Source organism: Lissotriton vulgaris, unplaced genomic scaffold (assembly GCF_964263255.1).
Source record: "Lissotriton vulgaris unplaced genomic scaffold, aLisVul1.2 SCAFFOLD_1404, whole genome shotgun sequence".
Classification (NCBI taxonomy): Eukaryota; Metazoa; Chordata; class Amphibia; order Caudata; family Salamandridae; genus Lissotriton; species Lissotriton vulgaris.
The window spans coordinates 547,671-558,965 of NW_028247630.1; the positions used below are offsets into that span (position 1 = coordinate 547,671).

General features: G+C 42.5%; 1 pseudogene across 1 annotated transcript; it reads left to right on the top strand.

Moving 5' to 3' along the window:
- Positions 1-1,010: 1,010 nt before the first annotated feature.
- On the top strand, positions 1,011-11,033 carry LOC147665097 (uncharacterized; annotated as a pseudogene). The gene is made up of 4 exons (XR_015305045.1): positions 1,011-1,077; positions 2,099-2,152; positions 6,204-8,155; positions 8,324-11,033. The product of XR_015305045.1 is annotated as an uncharacterized LOC147665097 (transcript).
- The last annotated feature ends 262 nt before the right edge of the window (positions 11,034-11,295 follow it).

Below are 11,295 nucleotides of genomic sequence, written 5' to 3' on the forward strand. Positions count from 1 at the left end.
TGGGTGCACTGTATGTTGACTCAGACCTTGTTCAGCCTGTCGGTGTGCTGTATGTTGACTCAGACCTTGTTCAGCCTGTGGTCGCGCTGTAAGTTGACTCAGACCATGTTCGGCCTCTAGGTGTGCTGTATGTTGACTCAGACCTTGTTCAGCCTGTGGGTGCACTGTATGTTGACTCAGACCTTGTTCAGCCTGTCGGTGTGCTGTATGTTGACTCAGACCTTGTTCAGCCTGTCGGTGTGCTGTAAGTTGACTCAGACCATGATCGGCCTCTAGGTGTGTTGTATGTTGACTCAGACCTTGTTCAGCCTGTCGGTGTGCTGTAAGTTGACTCAGACCTTGTTCAGCCTGTGGTTGCGCTGTATGTTGACTCAGACCTTGTTCCGCCTGTGGGTGGGCTGTATTTTGACTCAGTGCTTGTTCTGCCTGTGGGTGGGCTGCATTTTGACTCAGTGCTTGTTCAGCCTTTGGGTGGGCTGCATTTTGACTCAGTGCTTGTTCAGCCTTTGGGTGGGCTGCATTTTGACTCAGTGCTTGTTCAGCCTTTGGGTGGGCTGTCTGTTCACTCAGAGTCTCCTATACCTGTGGGTGCGCTGAATGTGCACTTAGACTTTGTTAAGCCTGTTGGTGCGTTGTCTCGTCACTCGAACATTGTCCAGCCTGTGGGTGCGCTGTATGAGCACTCAGACCTTGTTTAGCTTGTTGCTGGGCTGTGTCTTCACTCGGACCTTGTTCAGCAAGTGATCATGGTTCATTGCGTGTCTATTGCAGTGCAAGGTTTGGATTTGGAGGGTGTTGTGGGTTTGGTCGTATATACCAGAAGAATAAAAAGGTTAAAAAAAATATTCTATTTAATCATAGACCAACGGTGCTTTACAACGGTTGTGTAGAGAACAAGAGTTTGTTTTTCTTTGTAAGTTAAGGACAGTTGTTTTGGAAGATGAGAGGAAGTGAGATTCACGTTTGATGCAGATAAGCTCTTGGTTGAAGCAAATCTTTCCTTCCTTTCAAGGTATTCTGGGACGGGCCAGGTGGTGCGGCTGCCTCCCTTGGAGGAATAAACAAGATAACCATCAGGTAATGTTTCCTAGTGCCTTCTGTTTCCTGTTCTTCTATTTCTTCTCAAGTCTCTTTCTGTGTATCTCTGTGTCTCTGTTTTTTATCTCTCTTCAGCTTCATGAATGTGACTGCCTCTCCAGAGCATTCTCTAGCTATATAGCTTATGATCTTAACAAAATAAAATAAAATACAACAAACACATGGCTTTTACGTAGTCCTCTTCCTGATTTGTTTTTATGCTAGCTGTTTTAAGCGTGTTTCTGTACAAATGTTGGTATACTGCAGGGTCAGGCTATTTATCTCCGGGTTCCTAAATTGTGTGATGTTTTTGTTATAATTAACCTACTTGGTACAACCCCCTATTCCTCCTTTGTCCTGCCACATTTGGAATGCTCTATCATCCGTTGGCCTGAAGGTTTGGAAGCTAATAAGGAACTGTTGAACTCTGCCAGTGTATTCTCTTCATAACAGTTTTATTCTTTCTGCCTCTTACTTTAGGGCTCTTATAAATACTAAGGTTTATCTGGCAAAACGTGCCGCCACACATGGTCGTTGTAGCAGTGGGCAGCCACCCCATGTTCCTGCAAACCTCCCCCATCATTTTTTGAGTTCCCACTAACCCTGGCCCCCACCTGATGCAGCCACATTCCTCAAGGAATATGAATGTGGTGGGGCCCTAGTGCAGGTCTGGGCCCTTCTCGGGTCGGGAGGCACTGGGCCATCAGCACGCTTGCCTCCCATGTTCCCCAGCAGTCCCTTGACTATCAACACATTTGTCTCCTCCACACCTCATGATTCTATCCTCTCCTTGGTCTATATCTTCCGTGTTCTTTCTCTCTAGATCTGACTTCCAGCTCTTTGCGTCCTCCCAGCCTGCCCTTTCCTGCCCTGTTTGTCACCACCAGGGCCGCACTGGGTCTCTTTGAAGAAGAGTGGAAGATAGCCTCTTTTTTATTATTCTTCTGTTTCTGTAGTATTCGTTTTTTCTTATCCCATTTTACTTTCCTTTCCCGTTATGCTGTTTTTTTTCTTTTTCTAGGTGTTGGAGTGTCTGGGTCCTGTCAAAGGAGTGTGACAAGTTCCGGGCCACCAGGTAAGTCCTTATCCTCCATATAATTTGAAATGGTGAATTCCTCTGAGCCAACTGGACACAGCCTCAGTCTACGGTGGTGATCCAGGGGAAGAGGTGTAAAATTTGTGAGCTCAAACATAGGTTACCCACCACATCGTAAACTCAATCCTCAGCAACACAATTCACAATAACACAGAGTTTGACCCATAGAAACTCTACAATTTAATCATAATCTTAAGGTCCTCCGTATGAGCTAATAGGGACTCATATAACTAGAGATGGAAAGACACTCTTTCATGAGGACCTGTAATAAAGAAGTGCCTAGCTAATATTATTCACACAATATTAATAAAATCATCAATAAGTAAGGACAAACACATGGAATAGTTATTAAGTTATCTTTATCTAAACTTCAGATTGAATGGTCAAAGCACAAACATGCACTAGAATCGTTTAATAATGGTTATTCTTCTGTATACAGGTAAATCACAGCACATCACAGCTCAGAACAAATACATCGTCAAATAACACCTACTGTGGAAGGAAGAGAGAAAAAGAGAGAAAACATATTGCAAAATAGAACACATTACTTGGAATCATACAAACTAAGAATTGATTGTAGATTTATCAGGACACAAGGTGGACCCAGTAGAACGCTAGAGCACAGCGTGCAATAGCCAGAGTCATGAATTCTAAGGGTAGGCGAAGTTGGCGGAGTACCACTACGCAGAATTCTGCGGAGTTGAACAAAAACTCGGTGAAATTCCACTCCGTAACTCTGTCCCGTCTCATCCCAATTAATGAAACAGAAACCTCACATACCTTTGGTAAAACAACAAGTAACTCTATCATTACATGCTAAAATGCGTATAGTCGTCTCACAAAAGTGAAAATGAAAATTTAGCAAGCATGGGAGAGTTGATGATTTTGGGGTCCTCCTCAACCTAAGGGGAGAACTAAGCAGAAGCCTTAGACACAAAGAGCATATCAGGCTGAACGATTCAATGATGGTCCCATCCTCCTAGGACCACCCCAAGCACAGTCAGTTATGGGCAAAATTACAATCCCAACCAAAGGCCAATTGCCTCAAGCTCAATGGAGGCAAGACCGAGGTGCTGGTCGTGGGGGGAGACCAGGCGGCGTGGACGTCGGCATGGTGGCCGCCATGCCTAGGTCCAACACCTACCCCTTGCCAAAAAGCAAAGAACCTGGGTATCTGGTTTGATACCGACTTGACCTTTGGCCCTCAGATTAATCGGGTGGTTGGATCATGCTTCGGGACACTCAAAAGTCTCAGGAAGGTATTGAAGTTCTTACCGATTAAAGCCCGTCAAACCCTGGTGCATGCACTAGTCACATCTAAGATGGACTAAGGCAACCTTCTCTATTTAGGGACTTTGGAGAAGAATCTGAGCCGCTTACAGGTCTTACAGAACGCTGCTGCCCGACTAGTGCTCAGACTACCCAGAAGAGCTGCCTCCACAGCGGCTCTCCGGTCCCTGCACTGGCTTCCGGTTAGAAGCAGGGTAGATTTTAAAGCACTATGTACTTGCCATCGGATTATCAATGGGAGGTCTCCCCTCCCTCTGAAAGGACTGCTGACACCTTACGAGCCGTCCCGCTCCCTTAGATCTTCCGGCACGGGGCTCCTGTCCATTCCCAAGGTGTCTAAAGCACGGATGGGCGGCAGATCCTTTAGGTACCTGGCAGCATCTAGATGGAACAAACTACCCATGGCGTTGCGCCTAGAACCATCAGAATCACTTTTCAGAGCAAAGCTCAAAACTGTACTATTCACCCAGTAAGTTATTCCGCTCCGGTAGTTTCCAGTAAGCATCAGCTCCTCAGCGCGGGGACACGCCGCTGTGCGTCACCAAGTGCTTTACAAAACCCCCTAAATAGAAATAGAAACAAAGCATTATGGGATGAGATTCTAGAGTGCAGTGAATATTATAGTATGCAATATCAAAACATTCCTGAAGCTGCATCTCTCCGGCTCAACTGAGAGCTAATACTATAATATTCACTGCACTCTAGAATCTCATCCCATAATGCTTTGCTGAGCCTTTGGTTAGCATTGTATTTTTGCCCATAACTTTGCTTTGGGTGGTCCTACGAGGATGGGACCACCACTGAATCGTTCAGCATGATATGCTCTTTATGTTCAAGGCATCTGCTTGGACCTTCCCCTAGGTTAGGGGGGACCCCAAAATCATCACCTCTCTCATTGCCTGATATTTTTCGAAGCTCACTTTTGTGAATTGGTTATATGCTTTTTAGCATGCAAAGGTAAAGTTGTTTTATCAAAGGGTTGTGGGTGTAGTTGCTAACTCCCTACGTGGCAGAGTCAAAGTTTTTGCATAAACTCTGTGTTTTCAATTTAATGCGTTGTTAGCTAATCTCCGCAACCTCCACTAGCGGACCTGAGTTCATTGCCCACGGTTAAAAAATTCTTCAGCTGAAAGATTTTACCTGCTCAACTTCACCAGCCGGTAAAGTGCGGAGGTAATCAGGAGATTTCAGTTCAGGGAAAATTCAGAGTTCAGACCGACAGCAGGTCAGGCCAAGGATTTTCAAGGGAAAATAGCAGCGTGCCGTCCTTTTCCCAAGGGGCAATTATGCCTCCAAACGATTGTTCAGTGGTCATTGTTCTTTAACCCCTCCCACGCTTATGATGGAACCGCTCCGTCACGCCCCTCGGGTGGGCTGTGCTGGTGATGCAGCGGTTCCGTCATGGCCTGCTCACCGCGCCTGCGCGGCGCTGATCTTGTGCCTGAGCGGCGTGTTCTATTGAGCGGGCGGGGCCATGACGGAACCACTCCATCACAAGCACAGCCCACCCGAGGGGAGTGACGGAGCGGTTCCATCACAAGCGTCGGAGCGCCGCGCGCACCCCCCTCCCCTTAGCGCTGCGGCGGAATTGCCGCCACAGCGAAAGGGTTAAGAATGTGCAATATCACTTCCCTTCGGAAATAGTAAATACATTTGCAACTCAACATGTCCACTCCACTTGCTCTCTTCTGAGCTTGCAACATAGTCAATACAGTTTTATTCAAACAGAAAGGATGTACATTTTTCAAACTGTAGGACAGAAACTTCAGTGATAATACTCGTAGCTTCAGTGCAATCGGGGCATTTTTAGATTATTCAAAGGAAATAATGAAAGACAAAATACATTTTTGAGGCCTACATGGAAAACCACTAAATCACTATTTTTTAAGAAAAAAAATTCTAATGTTGAAAACATTAAAGAACTAGAGATGCATAAGAAATAATATAAAAACACCATTTCATTATACTTGTAAGCATAGCCTAATTACGTTTCATTAAGAAACATGCAATCACTTTCTCTCGGATTTACATCTCAAAGAAAACATAAGCAGGACTAATTTTATTTGAGCATTCTCATAATCATATTTTGTTTTAAAACTACAGACTGCATTACTACCTTTCATATTATTTTCATAGCACATTAGTAGGTTTCTCTCTCTGTCATGAAAGACTTACTCTCAAACCAGTTTGTGACCCTTCTGCATGCTTTTACGATGCAGTTTCAAATTCTCACGTGTTTCACGAGGCACACTGTTAGTCATGTTTCTTAAGTATGTATTATGTATCAGTATCACACCCAAGGGTATGGAATTGAGTGACCAAAACACTCTTAATAAAATAATCACGCTCCGCCAGTGGCATTTAAAGCAGTGATTACAACAAGGCAGATTCCTTTGTTCAATGAAATGTCCCTTCATGGATGCCTGAAATAAGGAATAGCAGAGTCCTTTAAATGGGCAGGGAGTACACAACATCTGATAATTCATTAAAGGAGGTACAAATACCTTACTGTGATGCCAGTCATCATCACAGGAAGAGTAAATTGTTGGTGTTGGATGCTTCTGAAAATATGTGTCATGATACATGTGTTACTTGTGTTTCTTTCTACAGTATTCACTACTTTTGCTCTCACGACATTGAGTCTCAGTGGTCCCAAGTTCCCTGTCTATGCAGTATCCATGAACTGTTTCACCCCCCTTGGAGTGCAACTCACTTATAATTTCTGACTCTATTTTTACAGGTCACTGAAGCAACAAAAAGAAAAATAAATGTTGTAATGTTGGAAACATTTCTATAAAGGGTTATTTTGAGGAAAGTAGAAACACTCTAAATCTCTGAAGAAAAAACTAGTTCTATGCACCAGGAATGGGGAGGAATTTGGTGCAGAAGAAACTGCTGAATGTGAAAGTGATTTATCGACTTTCTTACAATCATTATTTGTTGTCAAACCTTGAAGTACAATGACCAGGAACATTTACCAAGTGTCAGTTATTGGGATTGAATAGCCTCTGAAATAATAACTGTACCTGCATGTAAATTGAAAATCTACGGCAGCTACTAAATATAAGAATATTTTCACTTAAAGGAAACATTTCACGGTTGGTCAAGCAAAGAACATTGGCAACAACTGATCCTCACACAGAGCACTTGGGAATATTCGTTGTTGCAAATTCTGCCTGATGGTTTATGAGAAATGCCTTGGAGACCTAAGCCTCTCCCAGCAAATCAGTATCCGTAGACGTGATGTGATGTGACAGAAGTGTCAGGAAGGCTAATAACCTCAGTTTACACGAGCAAGCTTATGTCTCCGTCTCCTGTGATTCAGAGGAAAGAAAACATTGTATTTTAAAAAATAACTGAAAATTTACTTCTCAGATGTCATTACAGCAAAGACACTGGATTAACATCTACAATATAGAAAGATTTGTCCCACCAACTCTGTCTCTTGGGTTGATCTATGTTGTTTCCAAGTGTGCCAGACCTCCAAAGTTAATGGTGTACCTTTTTGGGCCTCACCGGAATAGGAAGCTTAAAAAGGGCCAGTGTTACACTATTGATAATTTGAGAACTACCCTAACATGTTTTAATCCATGTTCATTACTTGTATAAAAAATGTACCTCACTTGTAAGTACTAATCCTCAAAGACCCTATCAGTGCTTTTAAAACTCCTAAATTAAATGCGATAAACTGCAGTCAGAATGAGCTTAATTCTACTTGAGGGAATCCTTGTGGGCATAACTTGGAGAAAATGAATCCATGAGGGGTATCTTAATAAAAATAAGGGGCCCCTCAGTGAAAGTTTATAAGACAAGTTAGATAGGCTGGCTTCAAAGATAAGAACATTGATCTCCAAAAAAAAGCTATAATTAGGTGAATGCAAATGTGAAGAAGAGCTTCAGCAGCGTAGTTTAGAAGTTAATGTTGAGTTTTAACATAAACAAGTACAGACTCCGGAATTAGATTCAGGCTTAAGATGGCATGTAGCCAGGAACAAACCCAACTTAGAGATACAAATAACTTGAATAAGAGCAATGAATGTGAGAACAACTTTAGTTATCAATCCCATCTCACTAAACACAAGAGAACTCATACTGGACAAAAACCGTATCAGTGTCCTGAATGCCAGAAAGGCTTCAGTCGGAAAAGCGATCTCATTCAACATGTGAGAATCCACACTGGGCACAAACCTTATCAGTGCACTAAGTGCCTGAAGTGCTTTAGTCAGAAAGACCATCTCATTCAACACGAGAGAACTCATACTGGGCTCAAACCGTATCAGTGCTCTGAATGCTGTAAAAGCTTCAGTCGGAAATTCAGCCTTACTGTACATGAAAGTACCCACACGGGGCAAAAACCTTTTCAGTGCTCTGAATGCTTGAAAAGCTTCAGTGAGAAATCTGGTCTCACTTGTCATGAAAGAACTCACACTGGACTAAAACCGTATCAGTGCTCTGAATGCCAGAAAAGGTCCAGTCAGAAATCTAGTCTCACTCAACATGAGAAAACTCACACTGGACTAAAACCATATAAGTGCTCAGAGTGCCAACAAAGCTTCAGTTGTAAGGCCAATCTCATTCAACACGAGAGAACTCATACTGGGCTCAAACCGTATCAGTGTTCTGAATGCTGGAAAAGCTTCAGCCAGAAATCTACTCTCTCACGACATGCGGTAACTCACACTGGGCAAAAACATTATCAGTGCTCTGAATGCTGTAAAAGCTTCAGCCGGAAATTCAGCCTTACTATACATGAAAGGACCCACACGGGGCAAAAACCTTTTCAGTGCTCTGAATGCTTGAAACGCTTCAGTGAGAAATCTGGTCTCGCTTGTCATGAAAGAACGCATACTGGACTAAAACCGTATCAGTGCTCTGAATGCCAGAAAAGGTTCAGTCACATATCTGGTCTCATTCAACATGAGAAAACTCACACTGGACTAAAACCATATAAGTGCTCAGAGTGCCAACAAAGCTTCAGTTGTAAGGCCAATCTCATTCAACACGAGAGAACTCATACTGGGCTTAAACCGTATCAGTGCTCTGAATGTTGGAAAAGGTTCAGTCAGAAATCTACTCTCTCACGACATGCGGTAACTCACACTGGACTAAAACCATATAAGTGCTCAGAGTGCCAACAAAGCTTCAGTTGTAAGGCCAATCTCATTCAACACGAGAGAACTCATACTGGGCTTAAACCGTATCAGTGCTCTGAATGCTGGAAAAGGTTCAGTCAGAAATCTACTCTCTCAAGACATGCGGTAAGTCACACTGGACTAAAACCGTATAAGTGCTCAGAGTGCCAACAAAGCTTCAGTTGTAAGGCCAATCTCATTCAACACGAGAGAACTCATACTGGGCTTAAACCGTATCAGTGCTCTGAATGCTGGAAAAGGTTCAGTCAGAAATCTACTCTCTCACGACATGCGGTAACTCACACTGGACTAAAACCATATAAGTGCTCAGAGTGCCAACAAAGCTTCAGTTGTAAGGCCAATCTCATTCGACATGAGAGAACTCATACTGGGCTTAAACCGTATCAGTGCTCTGAATGCTGGAAAAGGTTCAGTCAGAAATCTACTCTCTCACGACATGCGGTAACTCACACTGGACTAAAACCATATAAGTGCTCAGAGTGCCAACAAAGCTTCAGTTGTAAGGCCAATCTCATTCAACACGAGAGAACTCATACTGGGCTTAAACCGTATCAGTGTTCTGAATGCTGGAAAAGCTTCAGCCAGAAATCTACTCTCTCACGACATGCGGTAACTCACACTGGGCAAAAACATTATCAGTGCTCTGAATGCTGTAAAAGCTTCAGCCGGAAATTCAGCCTTACTTTACATGAAAGGACCCACACGGGGCAAAAACCTTTTCAGTGCTCTGAATGCAGGGAAAGCTTCAGTCATAAATCTGGTCTCATTCAACATGAGAAAACTCACACTGGACTAAAACCATATCAATGCTCTGAATGCTTGAAAAGCTTCAGTGAGAAATCTGGTCTCGCTCGTCATGAGAAAACTCACACTGGAGTAAAACCGAATCAATGCTCTAAATGCCAGAAAAGGTTCACTTTGAAAAAAAATCTCACTAGACATGAAAGAACTCACTCTAGGCAAAGACCTTATCAGTGCTCTGAATGATGGAAAAGCTTCAGTCAGAAATCTGGTCTCACTGAACATGAGAAAACTCACACTGGGCAAAACCTTGTCATTGGTCTAAATGCCAGAGAAGCATCTGCTGGAGACTCAGTTTGATTCAACATGAGAAAATCCACAGGAGAAAAAAATGTATCAGTGCTCTCAGTGTGACAAAAACTTCAGTTATAAAAGCAACCTCTCTACATGACAGAGACAAGGTGGGAGAGTAAAAGGTGCTCTGAGGAGAAGCTTTCAGCATTGCAAAACCTTCACATGAAGCAGCCACAAGGACATCAATCAATTTATCGTCCAACAAACTGTTTACTGAGAAAAGCGCACCATGAGGGATAGAAATTTGTGAATTAACCTCATTCCTTAGTGACTATTTGTGGCCTCATTCCATTCTGTGTATTTTGCTTCCTGAGTGTTAATAAGCCATGGCTCTGACCCACAAGGTCCATTCGATCCTGAACTTTGAGGCCACGCCTCCAAGGATCTGGAATCCAAGTAACCTCAAACTATTTCCAGCCTTAATGAGCCTCAGCAGGTGCCTGCAGCAGAAGTCCCTTTGTCGTAGGACTCTATGGGACCAACGTCTGCTCAAGCCTGTGCAATTTGTGACTGATTATTGAAAAAAACTAAATGAGATGGAAGGACTGGTCATTTTTCTCAGCAACATCCCACCACATCATTCTCCAGTCTCTATGTCTCTGTGCCACTAAAGACAAGACCAACCATATGCTAACCATTCCTGTCACTACCCTAAAAAGTCCTAATGACTTCTGTTCCAATGGGACACAGCTTCGTATTACAAAGATCCACTTTAGTGACCTCTTTCCAGGTCCATTTATGTTACAAATGGAACCTACTTCCCATCTGCTGAGGACAGTTTCACAAGCTTTAAAATCACATCAGACATACCCAAGAGAGTCTCACAGATAATCTGAGTTGTACATTTTTAGTACTACTAAAGAACTACAAAATGCTTTTCACAAATTACGTGCGGTTGTTCTGCTTCTCCTATCTTTTTCTGTGTGTAGTTGTCTGCCCCGACTTCACAGTTTCCGCACACGTTAGTATAGTTTTAGTAGTAAATGTGGAAGGGACAAAAGGAGTGGCTGTAAAATGGGGAATGCTTATAAATAAAGGGGAGGGGTGAAGGCAGAACTAAGGACGAGTTAGGGAGGGGTTTAGGGAAAAGACAGGCACTCACCCACTAAAGAGTAAGCCCATTTCTGTTTATAAACCACAACTCTAAAGTCACTAAGTCATAATGTACCCAAAACAATCGTAAATGTACTTGTGCTCAGAGGGAGATTAAGTCCAACATCACACATGGCCATCCACTGGAACTGCAGCAAACTCCCATAAATAATAATGGTGGTAGGGACATAAAATAAAACCCTATAGGAAATAATGCTAAATTAAATATTTAAAACTAGTTAAAAAAAATCTAAATAAATGTCATTTAATGGCAAAAAATATTTAAAAGAAAACATTTCATTATTTTTTAATGTTGTAATACATTTTTTAAATTTAAACACTAGTATAACATTCATTATTAGTAAAGTCAAATGACATGTGTTCAGCACATTTAATAATTATTTATACATAAACAAGATGTTACTTCAGGTGGGAAACCTTTAATTCAATCTTAAGAAAAAATCTCTTTAATATGTTCAACTAGGGTGGAAA